At 37.9% G+C, this 18,060-nt stretch overlaps 1 pseudogene; it reads right to left on the reverse strand.

The window, feature by feature from the left end:
- The window catches only part of LOC127455859 (hydrocephalus-inducing protein-like), a 111,753-nt pseudogene that overhangs the window by 1,129 nt on the left and 92,564 nt on the right, over window positions 1-18,060 (reverse strand).

Genomic DNA, 18,060 nt, shown 5'->3' on the forward strand with positions numbered 1-18,060 from the left:
AATGCTAAAATAATACTCCAGTGCCTTTTGAGATGAAGAGAAAAACTGGTAAAGTAAGGGCACCTACCTTGCAGATGTAGTCAGTCTTGGTACTAGAGAAGTTGGTGAACTTAGCTATGAGATTGTGTCTACTACCAAGAGGTGCTCTGAAATAGAGGGGCTTCTCTGAAGGTGCAGGCAGGACCTTCATATGAAGATCGTAAAAGTGGTCAAGTTCAGTGGTATACAACACCAGGCGGGCTATGGACTTTCTCTTACATAGAGGCTGGTATTCAAATGTCAGTGTACCCTAAGCAACAAAAAATAATTAGTTAAGCTGGGTGCCCTTTGTGTGATTTTACAACAATTTTTCAGTCTAAGACAAATCAGGGATTGTGAAAGATATCTTTCGTCATAGGGAAAAAATCAGCAGTCTTGGATCATGGAGTGCGTTCGATTCAGAAGTGGTCATCCCTAAATCATATTCCCTTTGACGAATTTAAAGGGATAGTTCACAACTGAAAATTCTCTGATCATTTAGTCAACCTCATGGCATCCCAGATGTGTATGACTTTCTTTCTTATGCTGAAAACAAACAAAGATTTTTAGAAGAATATCTCAGCTCTGTATGTCCTTTCAATGAAAGTTAATGGTGGCTAGAACTTTTATGCTGCCTTTATATGCTTTTTGGACCTTCAAAGAAATCCATAAGACTCCAGAAGTTAAATCCATATCTTCAGAAGCGATATGATATGTGTTGGTGAGAAGCAGATAAATATTTAAGTCCTTTTTTTACTACAAATCTCCACTTTCACTTCCACATTCTTCTACTTTTGATTTTGGTGATTTGCATTATTCATGCATATCACCACCTACTGGTCAGGAAAGAGAAAAAAGGTCTCACCACACCTATCATATCACTTCTGAAGATATATTTATTTTAACCACTGGAGTCATATGGATTACTTTTATGCTGCCTTTGTGTGCTTTTTGAGTTTCAAAGTTTTGCTCACAATTCACTTTAATTGTGTGGACCTACAGAGATGAGATATAGAGCTGTTCAGCCATGACGTTAATTTGTTGGCGAACCCGGAAGTCTAATTTGCAATGGGTTTCCCCTAGATTTTCCTATGGGTTTTTATAATGGGGTTTTTGAATTTATGTGAAAAATAAGGTCTGTGGTAAACATTACTTGATACGCAGATGTTTTGTTCTACAACATAAATTACACACAGTCATACCACAAACGGGAATTTTGAAGATGTATTGAATTTCATTATTATTTTTTTAAACGTATGGCAGCTTCAAAATTCACATTTGAGGTATGACTGTGTGTAATTAAAGTTGCAGAACAAAACATCCACATATCATCAAGTAATGTTTACCACAGACCTTATTTTTCTCATAAATTCAAAAACCCCATTATAAAACCCCATAGGAAAATCCTGAGGGAACTTATGGTGAATTCTCAAAACGGGTTTTTGGACAACAAGCTGAACAGCTCTATTGTTCTAAAAATCTTTGTCTGTGTTCAGCAGAAGAAAGAAAGTCATAAACATCTGGGATGACATGAGATTGTGCAAATGATGAGATTTTCATTTTTGTGTAAACTATCCCTTTAAACTCCACTGTGAAAGCTTCGGAGGGCTAAAAAATCCAAAAGGTGTGGGGCTCAAAAATAATGGTCATTCAGAATTCAAAAATCACAGTTGTCCCACAGTGTGCTTTGGCTTTTACCCAAGAAATAACTAGGGTCATATTGTACAATCTGACAAAAAATGCACATTAAACTGCACACCTCAAAAAATAAATAATCAAAACAAACAATTATTTGAAAGTTGACATTCAACACCAGGACAATCTCCACAGGAAAATATCCTTTGTTTATTCTTTGCAGGCACTGATAGACAATTTTATCAAACCTACAGTATACTCATTTTTTAATTGCCCTTAACAGTGTACAGCTTAAACAAAAAAACAGCACAAACAGTGTCCAGATGCTCAGAAAATGATCATTTTACAAGTGTTGAACTTAACGTTTACCAAGAATGTCTCTATAGATCTGCAACTCTGTGTTTATGTGAGAAAATCTACTGTACTTTAGACTGAGCAGTAACAAAGAACTGAGGAGGCACACTGATGTCTGCATTCTGGCACTTTACAGAGAAGGACAAGTCCAAAAGAAGAGGGTTCTCCATCTCCACGGACCCTGATACCGTCTGTCTCACCCGGGTCACCATTTCTAAAGTTCTGATCACTCCTGGAGCTGTTGCTTTAAAGTTAAGATTGTAGAATAGGTATTCACCTGTTGCCTCATTTTTGAATGTCACTTGTACAATATACAGGTATATGCAATGAATAAAATGTTTTACGAAATGTATATGCTTCATAATCAAAATAAGATTAGCAAATTTTTAAGGGGGCATGATGACACTTTAGTCAATTGCTTTAGCATTGTACTGGCCCTCTTTATAGGCAAAGAAGGAAAGTTTGTAATTCCTCTTATCAAGCGCAGGCACATCAATGTATTCCAGCCTGTCTGAATGATCCGGTTTGATCAACTCCAGAACAGCATGGAACCTACACAGAAGGATATAAAACACACATTGGTAAAACATCAATTATACAATAGCTAAGTCGTGGAATAAAATTTGCAATCTAGGCATTAGGATTTATGGTCTATGAAATGTTTTACGATTACTACAAAGCTTAATTCCAAGAGGCACTATTGTGTTGCTGTGTTATGGGTATTTTCTGGATTAAAAACCTTTCATGTATGTGTAGTGATATTCCTTTGTAGTAATCATTACATTTGCATGTGTGACTCTGGGTGTTTATATTCCTTAAATGACAAGAATCTTTATTTGGATCACCACACATATCCCTACTACCTGGGTTTTTGGACAAAGAGTGTAGCTGAAGTTAGCAAAACGGTGGAAGTTAGAAAAAATAATTAAATTGCTTATAGCACAATTAAACATGATAATATGGCATTTTGTGCATTATATGTAACATGTTACAAATAATGTAATTTCTGCAGGTACTGAAATTTTTTTAAATAGATTTGTAATTATATATATATATATATATATATATATATATATATATATATATATATATATATATATATATATATATATATAATTTTTTAAACAAGAGGCTGACAAAAAATAAATTGCATATTGTTATACATAGTGTGCATGAGGTACCTCTGAGGTCTGTGCAGCCAGTTGTGGACAGGCACTATCTGTGTATGGTGGGTTTTGCATTTGATCTCTTCTGTGATTGTGCTTTCAGCTTTAGGTGGCTTAGTAATGCCATGCAATATGTACAGTATTCCATTGCCATCAGGGAAGAAGAACACAGAGCCCTGCAGCAGAGACAGCAATGTATATAAACAATTTTGGGCTTTTGCCATTTATTAGACTGGACAGTGAAGGATGACACTATTGTGAAGAGAGTGGCAGAATAGGATTGGGACATGACGCAATCCGTACTCACTCAAATCCACTTAATTGGGAGCGCTGCAGCTCTAATGTGTTGTGAGACATTTGGCTGCTGCTTTGCCACATCTCTGATACATACAAAGTCTTAAAGAAATAGTTCACCAAAAAATTAAAATCTTAACTTTCATAATTTCTTTATCATTTACTCACCAGGTTAATGTTGTTTCAAAGTGTAAGGAACAGTATGTGTGTTAGGAACTAACCTAAACTGTCCGCATGTCTACGCCATTAAATGTAGGAACTTTTATAATGGAATTAGTCATGTTCGACAGCCATTATAAGTACAAAAATTACAAATAATTAGATTATTTGTCTGAATAAAATTCACCACCATTAAAATCGTAATACAATGTCTCCTTGTATCCACTCACAATTTTATATTGTAAGGAATTAGCTTTAATAAGAGAATTATGATTCATTCTGATTAAATTGATTAAATTATTGGAGTAATATTATTCTCATGGCTTATTGAAAATAATATCACAAATATTTTAGGTACAGCTTTAATGCCAGATCTTTGAAAAAATCAAGTGTCGAGATTATTATCAAAATATAACACAGTCAAATTATCTTTGAATACTAACAAGACTTTATTTCTAATCTAAACATAAAACTAATCTAACACATACAAACATGAAACAGGATGGTGAGTAAAGTGAACAGAGTAGCTTAACTGGAAATGATCAATACAGAGAGAATTAACTTTACGTAGTCCGTAGACAGTGACTTGAGAACCATTGATACTTAATTCAGTTTAACTTGATTTGCAATCGGGTAACCCGAATTATATTAGAGAGACACCAGCACTTTCAGCAAAGTCTGGAGATGTACATGCGTTTCTTTGCGTTGCTTGGTTCTTTGGCTCTTGTAGAAAGTTTGGGTGGTTCCGTCGATGTTTTTGGACCTCTTGTTAAGATCAAGGATATTTTGTTGTCTGTTGCGTCGATGGATGATGAGGCGGGCTTTGAAACGAGGCCTTCCGCTTGGAAGACTTGCGACTCCCATCCCATGTGTGTGTTATAGCACAGAGAAGAGAAGGGCTTTCTCTGAGCTTTACTCCGAGCCTTCCTGTACTTCTCCATTGCATGGAACTTGAGGGACAAGAGGCTACAAGCCACGAGGGCCAGAGCGTGGCGCTGAAGAGGAAGTGGAGCACGGAGCAAGAGAAGAAGTCAGAACTCTTACTCCACTGGGGGTTGTCCAAGCTTGCCTTTTAACCCATTCGGTTTGTTCACACCCCAAAGAGGCTCTCAGCCAATCAGAGGCAGATTTTCAGAGTCACATGGTCAACTCCCTCCTTCCTTTTAAAAGTTGATTCACAATCCTTTGTGTAAAAGATTCTCAAAAATTCCCGCTTGAAAAAGTACGTTTTAATCTTACATATTATATTTTGGATACAACTTAATATATATAAAAATTAATTAACATAAACATTCATAAACATAAACTATAGTAAACATGATATGCTTTATCATGAATAGTTACCATTCTTAGTAAAATGACATGAATAACACAAGATTAAATATTACAATCATTGATTTGTCAGCTATAAGTGATTACAAATCACAACACATATTTTAAAAGGTACATCAGGCTATAATAATTAATTTGCAGTTATAAAAGTGATCACAGGTCATAACATCATTTTCAGAATTATCTAGCAAGGCTAGATATTGTGTTTTTAGAGGGTTAACTCAGCGAAGTACTGTGACTTTGTGTGAAATTTTCCTGGATTAAGATGAGATGTCTTAGTATTAGAATCGTGCAAACACCAGGGCCTTTAGCTCTGTGTCTTGGTAATGAGTATTTAGCCTGTGACACAGGAAATGTCTAAATTTTAAGTGTTTGTGTGTTACTAAATGAATGAAACAAAGGGACATTTTTTTAGCTGCTGTTTGCAGAACAATGATCAGAGAGGATGTTTCACGACTAACTGGTTATTGTCCAGAATAAAGAGTCATAGAATTGGCGTTGTGTTGTTCATTGTAATTCAGAAGGGTCTCACAAGGAGAGCTTGTTTAACTCTGTGTCTTTTATTGCCCATAACCTCTGCCCTTAGTTTTATTTTACAGAGATGGTTAGCTGGTCATGTCATGGGGGTATTGATTGATATATAACATGGACGAGTGGAGGTCTTTGTGATCTACAGATCTCTTTTGTTCTCAAGATAGTCAACACTCAACAGATGTCTCAGCTGTAGACTGGCTGGCTCCAGTTTGAATTTCTGGTGTGTACTGCAGGGCATCTGTATTATTCTCCTAATACATTTTCCATACATTTCTTTCTTATGCAGAACACAAAAGTTCACAGTGGCATGCATGTTTTAAGTGCTGAACATTTCTCACCAAAACATAAGGTATGCCTTCAGAAGACTTGGAATTTGACACATGAATTACTTTTATGATACTGTCTTTTTACACTTTAACCTCCTGAAATGCGAGTGTGACTTCTTTATGCATTTCTATTTCCCTTTTTGATTTGATTTGAAGCGCCTAATAAACATGAAAAAAAAAAAGAAATTGTAGAGAAAATAGTTTTCCTAAAAATTGATGTCCACATATGTGGACAATGGGACTATGTAGTGGAATTTTAAATAATACCAAGCTATAGAAAGTCATATTTTTTTATCAAATTGTTTATAAGGTTTCCAAAAGTGTTCGTTATTCATGTTTTTGAGGCGTTACAGACATTACATCAGAAATTAACATAATTAATTCTGATTCAAACTAATGGGCAGCATCATCCAATCACTGCCACCCATGTTAAAATAAAATTATACAAGATAAAATTCTGAATCTCTGTAGTAATTACCATTGCCCCATGTCTACCAAACATGTTGAGTGGTCCAAACATCATCTGCAGCCTGAAACTGAACTTTTGGTCAGATTTTAGGAGTAAATGCACTTGGCTGCATGGAGAGCTATAGGATGCTCCCTTGCTCACTATTTAGTGAATTACTTAACCAGTGTGCTGTCTGTCTGCACTGGTCTCATAACAGCTCGAACTACACTTTATTAACTCCATATAAAGCCTCTGGAAGCAACATTTTTCAGCTTTTGGATGAACCCATTGATTTTCAGTGTGATAATGCACAGTAAATATAGGTTAAGGAAAAAATGTGCTTAAGGGCACATTAGTGTACATTGTGTTTAGCAGCGTGGCATTTAATGATAAATAGCTCAAATTTATAAAATGGCATATTGGATGAAACTAGAGACTAATATTTTAACTCAAAAAGGTTGCAATGTAAAAACTTAATGAGGTTTTTATTACCAGATGTAGTTTTGTTGGTGTTTTTCTGAAAGACAAACTCTGCTGTGGTCGGCGCCATGTTGTTTTGTCACATGACTCTGTGCATCTAAAGTTTAACCCTTTACTGACAGCACAGAGTCTCCTGAACTAAGATCGATTTAAATGAATTTAACTTGTCGTTGCTTACAGTATAACGAAGCCAAAATACAACGTTCACGCATGTGTATGTGGGGGTTGCACGAGGTTAAAGTGAGGCACTATCAAATCCCATTGTACTGAAAAGATGGACCAGAATAGTCCTAAAAATTGAAATCTTATGGGTTTGGAACTACATGAGGATAAGTAAATAATGACCGAATTTAAATTTTTGGGTGAACTATTCCTTTAATATAGCAAAGGGTAGCAAAGTGGAGTCATTACTTCAAAAACACACTCAGACACTCATCGTAAAAGTAGTAGATATGACCAAAAGTAGTCCAGTAGTCCATCATAAAAGAAGTCTATATGAAATTTCCAAGTTATCTAAAGCCATACAATGGATTTGAGGAACAGAGAGAAAATAAATCATTCACTTCCCCTTTGCCAAAGCTCTGAAATCTCATTCACAGGTTAAATTTATAAATGATTAAAAAAATATTCTTCAAAACATTCCACAGATTCCTTTCTTAACGTTCCATTAAAAAAAATTACAGCATACATGACAACATACTGTAAGGATGAGTTAATAATGAGAATTTTCATTTTTATGTGAAATATTCCTTTAATATAACAGAAGGCAGCAGAGTGGAGTCATTTCTAGTGGTAAATAATCTAGATAGGGCAGTCAAGGATTCAAAGCTTCATCATCCAAACATATTAGCGATGCAATATATTAACTGCAATATTTTTTCTAGGACTGTCAATTGATTAAAAAACAGAATCAAATTAATTACAGGCCCCAAATAAAGATGACTCATTGTATTAAATTAACATATAAAATTGACAGCCCTAGTGTTGTCAGATTACTATGATTTTATTTGAAGAATGATAAATGGAGAGAGTCTGCTGAATAACTGGTGCAGAGAGTGTCTTATTTCATGTCTCTCCCCTTCTGCAGTCATGACCAAGGGCTTGTATGTGATCTCAAACGTGTTCTGCTGCTGTGGCTCATTAATGAGAGTGGGAGGCCTAATCCAGTGCTTTTGCTCTATGACACATTTCAGAATCCAGGGCTGATTAGTGCGGTTGACAGAGTCAAGGACTGAGTACACTGACTGTGGACCTGACATACAAAATTCACCACCTGCTCACACACATGCAGACAAAAAGAAAGAGAAAGAAAGCGAGAAAAAGAGTGTGATACGGCAATTGTATACTGAAAGCATTTAACAGTCCTGCCTTTTAACAGTAACATTTTCATCAGTAAATCTATGTAAAGGTTTCAACATGACCTACAGACTTCTGTTCTCTCTGGTTGCTGCAGCATGGCTCATTATTGGGTTAATTGCAGCCTGCAGCAACTGGTGGAACAATGCAGGAACCCCATCATAAGGCAGATCCTGACACAGTTCCATGGGGACAAAGGTCACATCAAGGGGTACTTCCATTCCTGCGGTGATATAGCCCGCAGCAGGGAAAATGATTAAATCTGGAGCAAAACTTCTCACATCCCATTTAAATCTGATGAGATTGAAGAAAAACATATTAACCAGAGTAAATTGAGAATCTTGATTCTGGAATATCAATTATCCTGAAAAGTATTCTGTTTCCACCTTCACCGTTTATTTCAGTTTAGTAGGACAGTTTGCATGTTACTGTACCACATCTAAATGTAGGCATTTAAAAGGAATAGCTTACCCAAAAATGAAAATTTATTTAATTTCTTAAATGAAAAGTCATTAGTTCCTCACCATTTTGTTTCAAACCTATATGCTGTTATTATAATTTTTTTTAGGTGGAACACAAAAGGATAAAGTTTGGAGAATCTTGATATTGTTCTTTTACCTACAAGGACAGATCATAGTGACCACGGCGGTCAAGCTCCATAAAAAAAATAAAAAAAAACAGTAGTCTATATGAACAAAAAGTAGTCCAGTAGTCCTTCATAAAAAAGTCTAAATGAAATTTCCAAGTCATCTAAAGCCATACAATGGATTTGTGTGAGGAACAGAGAGAAAATGAATCGTTATTTTACTTCCCAAATCAATCAAAATCAAATCAAATCCCTTTATTGTCACTCAACCATATACACAAGTGCAACAGTGGGTGAAAGTCTTGGGTGCGGTTCCAAGCAACATAGCAGTATGACAATTACAATAAACATCTGATTTACACATAACACAATTTACACCTAATAATATATAATATAGTATACACAAAATAAGAAGACTGTAAAAATATACAGTCCCCCCCCCCCCCCGTAATTAGTGTAAATAAATATGAAGTGTTGTGTTGATATTCAGCAGTCGGTTGATAGTCAGTTGCCAGTGTGTTATTAAGAGGAGTATAAAATGTGAGTCCAGTCTGAGGCTAATAAAGTGCAGTGCTGATAAATGTATCATGATCAATCAAGAGTTCAAAAGTATGATTGCTTGGGGGAAGAAGCTGTCATGAAGTCTGCTGGTGCGGGTCCTGATGCTGTGATACCGCCTGCCTGATGGTACCTTTGCCCAAGCTCTGAAAGCTCATTCACAGTTTACATTTATAAATGATGAATAAAAATATTCTTAAAATTAAAAAACAGGAAAATAAATAAATAAATAATACAGCATACTGGACAACATACTCTAGAGGTGAGTTAATAATGAGAGAATTTTCATTTTTATGTGAACTATTCCATTAAAGCTTAAGTGTGAAACTTTTTCGATTTTAAAATACTTCTCCTTCTCCAGGTTTTATGCAGACAACTATAAGTAAGCCATTCGTAGGATCATTTCCTCGAAAACTGTAAACACATGGTCTCTTTGATGCTATAAAAACTGCTTTGTTTGTTTTGAAAGGCTCATCCAGCCCGACCAATGTAGTGAGTTTGAGGCTGAATGTGTACCTAGCCCCAATGTCTCCTGTATTCTGCATGATTATACGATGGGTGGTTTGGCAGCGCTGAACCACAATTCCAAACTGCAGGTAGTCCATATCCAGAATGACCTCCACTCCCTGGCAGCAACCCTTCATGACCAGCAGAGGGGGAACAGCACCCAGACACTGCAGCTGTAGTTCCTCAATGAAGGGAGACATTTGCTGCTTGGGAGAGAAGAGAAGCTCCAGCACACAGCGGCCCCTTGTACTTTTCAGTGTCACCTCCCCCTCTGGACCCACTGACAATGATAATGCACAATGACAGATACATTCTTATGTACAGTACTATATACAGTGGAATGGAAGTGCATGTTTGTGTACACAATGAGGTCCAAAAGTGTAAGACTGCTAGTAAAATGCTCCTATTTTCATTACAAATTACAGTATATTATCAGAATAACATTTTGAAAATTGGAATTGCCAAATTTCTTAGTATTTGGCATGTCTCCCTTTTTGCTGTAATTACAGAATGCACTCAAGCTGGCATGGACTCCACAAGTCCATAAACCTGATGATCCATGTTATTCCAGAATCCAAAGAGCATCTTGTGTGCTTCTATTGAAGCAAAGAAATCTGACCTTTTGTACAAAGGAGTTAAAATGGCCAACGTCACAAATGTGCTTACATTTGATAAGTCCACTAGAAATAGTGCGGGTAGTTTCAAGGAAATCGTCTTAAGAAAAGAAAAAAATCTGAGAATGACAGTCTTTTCAGAAATACAAACTTATAACTTTTGAAAAAATAAACTTTTTTCTTAAGCAATGAAATGAAACAATTAGTTAAGAAGAATTTTATTCTTAAAGGTGAATTACAGTTCACCCAAAAATGAAAATTCAATTATTGTCTACTCACCCCTGTGTTGCTGTAACCCTATATGACTTTCTTTTTCTTAACACAAAGGGAGAATCTGTGAAAAAATGTTGTGCTCAGTGATGTCATACATTGGCTGTTTATGGTGATTACCTCTTCAAGCTTTAAAAAAACGTAAAAGTATAATTCAGAAGTCAAATAAATTATTCCATGAGACTCATGATTGTTATGAAATCTCATGTATTATTTAGTGAAAATGTTCACTGACCGTTGATCTCCTGTGTACGTTCATGATAGGGCACGAGAGCAACAGTTCATGCAGCCCCCTTGCGACATTGGGGCTTTCAAGTGAAAACTCGTTTTGCTTATATAAAAACAGGTCCCCCACAGCAATAGCGACAACAGAACACAACATAACTGCACACAAAACAGATAACAGAACTGTGGCAGACACACCTCTTGTTCATCAGAAAGGAGGAAGCGGGAACCGGGTTATCAACCAAAAAGACTTTAATAAACAAAACACAACATAAAACTACTTTTCAGCATAACCAAAACATTGACGCACACACACAGCGGCTGCGTGCATTTCTCTCTCTCCCCCTCTGGCGTCTCCGGCTCCACCTTATCTCTCTCTCTCCCACTGATTGGGGCAACTCAGCGCCAGGCGTGCAACCTCACGGCCTGGCCACGTCCTCCTCCTCGTCACATACCCCAAGGCCTGATTCAGGCCGGGGACCAACCGGCATGACCTACTCCCTCCCCACCCACCCCCTCCCTGGAGGGGAGGAGTTGCCCCTTCGGTCGTTCTGCTGCCGGCTGGTCTTCCCCGTCTCCTGGAAAACTGAGTAGGATGAGGGGAGGGAGAGGGGAGAGAGAAAGAGAGCGTTAGAGCCCGAGAGAGAGAGAGGGAAGAGAGAAAGAAAAAAAAGAAGAAAAACACAAAGTTTCCTCTCTCTCTCTCCCCTCTCTCTCTCTCTCTCCGGCTCTACCGCTCTCTTTCTCTCTCCCCTCTCCCTCCCCTCGTCCTACTCAGGTTCCCAGGAGACGTCATGCCGGTTGGTTCCCTGGCCTGAATCGGGAATTGGGGGTATGTGATGATGAGAAAGGCGTGGCCCCAATCAGTGGGAGAGAGAGATAAGGAAGAGCAGGAGATGCCAGAGGAGGACAGTGAGAGACGCACAGCCGCTGTGTGTTCGTCAATGTTTTGGTTATGCTGAAAAGCAGTTTTATGTTGTGTTTTGTTTATTAAAGTCTTTTTGGTTGATGACCCGGTTCCCGCTTCCTCCTTTCCGATGAACAAGAGGCGTGTCTGCCACAGTTATGTTATCTGTTTTGTGTGCAGTTGTGTTGTGTTCTGTTGTCACTATTGCTGTGGAGGACCTGTTTTTAGATTAACAAAACAAGTTTTCATTGGGCCATTCTTTATCTACAAAATGATGAACAGACAGACAGATGCAGACAGACAGACAGGAAGGAAGGAAGGAAGGAAGGAAAGAAAGAAAATAGAGTATGAAATGGTAAAATTACAGAAAAAACAAATGATGTAAATGAAATGGGTAAACAAAGATGACAAGAGGTACAAAAGGAGCCTACCTTAATGTAAAAAGTCAGACCTCTTAGCACACATTTCTGCTGAGGACAGAAGGTCACAGTGCAGTAACTCTGTCCACCTACAGCCACTGTGTCCAATTTAGGTTCCAACTGCAGGTGAGGCTGCAGTGCTGCTGGCCCAGACGGATCATACTCAACATATAAACTGAATTTTCCAGGATAAGGCACCACAAAGATTCATGTGGATTTATGACTTAGCTCCACCTATTCAGGTAACAGATAACCGAAAGCAGTAGAAAGCTTGTTTTAAACACTTTTAGCTGGCACATACATACAGACAGACACATTAATTTAAAGTTCACCCAAAAATTAAAGTTCTGCCATTATTTACTAACCCTCATGTCGTTTTAAACCCATATGACTTTCCTTCTTATGTGGAACACAAAAGGTGATATTAGGCAGAATATTAGCCTTAGTCCCCATTCACTTTCTTTGTTTGGAGAAAAGATGCAATGAAAGTGAATGGTGACTGAGCTGAGGCCATCATTCTGCCTAACTTTCCATTTAGTGTTCCATGGAAGTTCCATTAGTTCTATTTTTTTTAATTTTTTTTTTTTTTTTGTGGAGAAAACATGAGGGTGAGTAAATGATGATACAGGTGCATCTCAATAAATTAGAATGTCGTGGAAAAGTTCATTTATTTCAGTAATTCAACTCAAATTGTGAAACTCGTGTATTAAATAAATTCAATGCACACAGATTGAAGTAGTTTAAGTCTTTGGTTCTTTTAATTGTGATGATTTTGGCTCACATTTAACAAAAACCCACCAATTCACTATCTCAACAAATTAGAATACATCATAAGACCAATAAAAGAAACATTTTTAGTGAATTGTTGGCCTTCTGGAAAGTATGTTCATTTACTGTATATGTACTCAATACTTGGTAGGGGCTCCTTTTGCTTTAATTACTGCCTCAATTCGGCATGGCATGGAGGTGATCAGTTTGTGGCACTGCTGAGGTGGTATGGAAGCCCAGGTTTCTTTGACAGTGGCCTTCAGCTCATCTGCATTTTCTGCAATTTGCATTGTTTCTCATTTTCCTCTTGACAATACCCCATAGATTCTCTATGGGGTTCAGGTCTGGTGAGTTTGCTGGCCAGTCAAGCACACCAACACCATGGTCATTTAACCAACTTTTGGTGCTTTTGGCAGTGTGGGCAGGTGCCAAATCCTGCTGGAAAATGAAATCAGCATCTTTAAAAAGCTGGTCAGCAGAAGGAAGCATGAAGTGCTCCAAAATTTCTTGGTAAACAGGTGCAGTGACTTTGGTTTTCAAAAAACACAATGGACCAACACCAGCAGATGACATTGCACCCCAAATCAACACAGACTGTGGAAACTTAACACTGGACTTCAAGCAACTTGGGCTATGAGCTTCTCCACCCTTCCTCCAGACTCTAGGACCTTGGTTTCCAAATGAAATACAAAACTTGCTCTCATCTGAAAAGAGGACTTTGGACCACTGGGCAACAGTCCAGTTCTTCTTCTCCTTAGCCCAGGTAAGACGCCTCTGACGTTGTCTGTGGTTCAGGAGTGGCTTAACAAGAGGAATACGACAACTGTAGCCAAATTCCTTGACACGTCTGTGTGTGGTGGCTCTTGATGCCTTGACACCAGCCTCAGTCCATTCCTTGTGAAGTTCACCCAAATTCTTGAATCGATTTTGCTTGACAATCCTCATAAGGCTGCAGTTCTCTCGGTTGGTTGTGCATCTTTTTCTTCCACACTTTTTCCTTCCGCTCAACTTTCTGTTAACATGCTTGGATACAGCACTCTGTGAACAGCCAGCTTCTTTGGCAATGAATGTTTGTGGCTTACCCTCCTTGTGAAGGGTGTCAATTATTTTCTTCTGGACAACTGTCAGATCAGCAGTCTTCCCCATGATTGTGTAGCCTAGTGAACAAAACTGAGAGACCATTTTGAAGGCTCAGGAAACCTTTGCAGGTGTTTTGAGTTGATTAGCTGATTGGCATGTCACCATATTCTAATTTGTTGAGATAATGAATTGGTGGGTTTTTGTTAAATGTGAGCCAAAATCATCACAATTAAAAGAACCAAAGACTTAAACTACTTCAGTCTGTGTGCACTGAATTTATTTAATACACGAGTTTCACAACTTTTCCATGACATTCTAATTTATTGAGATGCACCTGTACAATTATCCCTTCAAGTGTGCATAACTGACTTCACATAAATGCATACCTCTTTGAATTCCAACAGATGAATACGGTTTGGAGAGAGCTCTTTGATTGATCCCTCAGGGCTCTAAAACTGCACACGTGCGTTTATACAGTAACACTCTCCCTTCACGTTCAAGGTCAGAGGCTGGAGCTTCCTCTGCACCGTCACTACCAAAATAAAAACCACATCTCCCTAGCGAGTGAGGGTGAATCGTATGACCAAGGGAATCCTGTCAGAGACATAGATGTTAAGTAGAACGACCTAGCAGTACAAGATCAAATGTCTATTGTGAATGTTTTCTCGCAAAGATGATATTACTGTTAAAGAGATATTACTGTTTCACTGTTGTTCACTAACAATGAAAATTCTTTCACCAATTACTCACCCTAATGTCATTCCAAACCAATAGGAATTTCAATGTTCTGTAGAACACAAAAGGAGATGAGATTTTAGGCAGAATAATAGCCTCGTCGTCATTAACTTTCATTGCTTATTTTTTCCATGCATTGAAAATCAATGGTTATTGAGGCTGTCAGTCCCTAACAATCTGCCTAACATCTTCTTTTGCGTTCAACGGAAGAAAGAAAGCCATACGGGTTTGGAACAACATGTTTGGGTGAGTAAATGACAGAATTTTAATTTTTGGATTAACTAACCTTTTAAGTCTCCGATGCCCCTCTTTAAAGGCACAGTTTCAGATGTTACATATATGAAAGAAATAACTCACTTAGTTCTGGGTGGAACTGTTCCATCCATCGGCTCTAGCTCCAAGATGTCCTGGTAGCCCTCAGAGTGGATGGGGGTCTTTTGGATGGTGAAATGGAATGGCTGATCTTCTCCATTCTCTACAAAGACAGTCTGATGAGCTTCAAAACCTGCACACAAAGGCAAATAGATAACTCTGCTGAAAAGAACAGCATGAATTTGATGCTGGTGTGCTTGTGTCACCAGGCTTTATAACCAGAATAACCAGCAAATCTTCCTTGGTAAAGCTACTTAACCAAAAAGAGCATTCTGGTGGACAGAATTATGAAAAACATGGTAGATAATATGGCAGGAAAAAAATACTTCTCAAAGACATAAGATATTCTCATGTCAAAAATCTATATTTTAGTTAAATAAAATAAATAAATAAATAAAAAGGGACTGAGTGCCACTAAGAATGGACTAACAATGGATAACCGATGGAAGGAGCCATGTTCCCTCCCATTACAATTCTAGTTGGCTCCATAACATACCAGAATTTAGCATTTTATTTAAGCCTTACCTACAAACAAGCTTCTCAGATTGAGATGGGCTCGATCTATAAGACTACAGGCTCGTTAGCAGTCCCCACCAGGAGGAAAGGTAAAGAAAGTTTGTATGCAGGGATTAAGAAGGTCCAGAAGGACTCCACTAAGTCCAGGCTGAAATCCTGGTACTCAAATGAAACTCACAAACAAAATACCTTCCCTGGCTGAACAGACTTGTTTGGTGTAAGGCAGCTGAAAGGACAGTTGCCCAAATCCTCAAATCTCCAGATGAAAGAGTACAGCTTCTTTGTGGGATTCACAATAGCAAATTCCCTGAGAGAAAATAATGAATTGATTGTTTGTGTGCTATAATATCTCACCCTTATAAGAAGACTACTGTCACTCTTAGAGACTGTTCAGACTGAACGCGTTTTTGCACTAAAAAAGCTAGATTCAGCTACAGTAAATGGAACAGAAAATAGAACTAGAACATAATTAGAAACAAGAAATAGAACAGAATGCAGGTGTCTCGAGATGTTTTGTCAAAAGCTGAATGTTTTTTAATCTTACACAGCATCTTAAAAACAAGATGATTTTGACTGCATGAGATGCTGAAAAAACATTGAGATGCGGTGCAATGTTGGATGTTATGGAAATACAATTGAAAAACAGCGCAGACAGACACAAAAATATGTGTTCTCCGTGAACAGCCCCTTATACAGCATCAAGATTTTTTTATTTTTTATATACAGAATTCATGAGAAGGAAGGTACATACATTTTTTTCCCACACCTGCGGACTAATGTGCCAATACCCACTAGGGTGAACTCTATAACCCTGGTGTTGGGGTCTATGAAAAGTGGACTGTGGAGCTCAGGGTTGCGCCTGTTTTCCAGTGAGGTGGTCTGAATCCTTAAGGTGGAAATGACAATATGGTAGCAAACTGCGGCCATTTACATTGATTACTGGACTCTGCTCGTCCTGTAGATTAGGGATGCTGAAATGACAAATACAGATGATTTCATGATTGTCAAGTGTCTTTCATACTAACTGTAGGACTTCGGTTTTTAAAACTCAACATGAAGTTGGGTCAAAATCAAAACATTTCGCCCTGTATGTCATTTTAGACAAACAGTATAAGTGATTCATATCCTGTTGTACAATGTAACAATATGGATTGAATATGGGCCTAGTCAAACTGAAAACAATGATTAGCTTGACCAACAAAAACACAATTATGGTGCATTCCAAAATCATGCATATCATTTTGCAGATCTGAGGTCTGGTGAACAAATGATCAATTATATGTGCCTATACATTTTGGGAGTCTGTGCCTTACCTGCAGATCAACCTGTCCTCAAACTCAGCCACGTCCAGAGGGGAGAACCGGATGTGGAAGCTTTGACTCGCTCCTGGGCTGATAAACCCTACACCAGGTTCAACACTGAAGGGAGAGAGCTCTGGATCTCCAAGCAGTAGCAAGGAAACATTCTGCAGAGAGCTTGCTGGCCTCAAAAGTGTCCTACTGCCTTCAGCCGAGCGAGAGGTCCAACCCGATACATTAGAGTAGTGTTTCCCAACTTCTGTGCCGTGACACACTAGTGTGCCATGAAAGATTGTCAGGTGTGCCGTGAAAAATTATAAAATGAATAAAAATAATAATTTCAGGGATTCAAACTCTTCACCTTTCTGAGAAATTCGCCATTTTGAAACCATAACTGGTCACTTTTGTGATTGTGAAGAGCAATGATTAATGTGCAAAAGTGACTGATATTTATACACGTTAAGGGTCTTTCACATGACTCGCGTCAGTGCTGCAGAATACATTGAAGTCTATGAAGTGACGCCACTTTACACCAAAGTGTTTTTCACACACACCTTTTTGCTTCACCAATAATGTCTTTGAGAGTACTAAGCAACAGGAAATATTTAAAAACTGTCCAAATTTGATAAGAGACATTGAATGTCTCATCATTTCTTTTAATTAAATATTACCTTATCATTTACAAATATCAGAGACCCCAGTTATTGAACTAATTTAAATTCACCAAAAAAACTCTTAGACCTAAACATAAACGAGTCCTTTTATTACTTTCTGCTATCAAAGCAACTGCAAGCTTTTTTCTCTCTTCCAAATACATGTTTTCAATGTTAATTGTGCAAATCTCCTGCTTTTTTATGTGGAAAACTCGTAAAATCGCTCCTCTGTGACGCTTTCTGCAACTCTTGTCATGTGGAGGGCAATGCGGCGCTTGACGCTGGCATTGAACAGAGCGCTGACGCCTCGACTCAACTCATGTGAAATACCCTTTACAATGACGAAAGAACATTATTGAAACTGAAAATGATTATTATTTGTCTATTATTGTGGTCTTTTCTGATAAAGCCATGCTCAGCAGTTTAAATAGGCTACTGTAGGAAAACGAT

The sequence above is a fragment of the Myxocyprinus asiaticus genome, chromosome 18, assembly GCF_019703515.2.
Source record: "Myxocyprinus asiaticus isolate MX2 ecotype Aquarium Trade chromosome 18, UBuf_Myxa_2, whole genome shotgun sequence".
NCBI classification, from domain to species: domain Eukaryota; kingdom Metazoa; phylum Chordata; class Actinopteri; order Cypriniformes; family Catostomidae; genus Myxocyprinus; species Myxocyprinus asiaticus.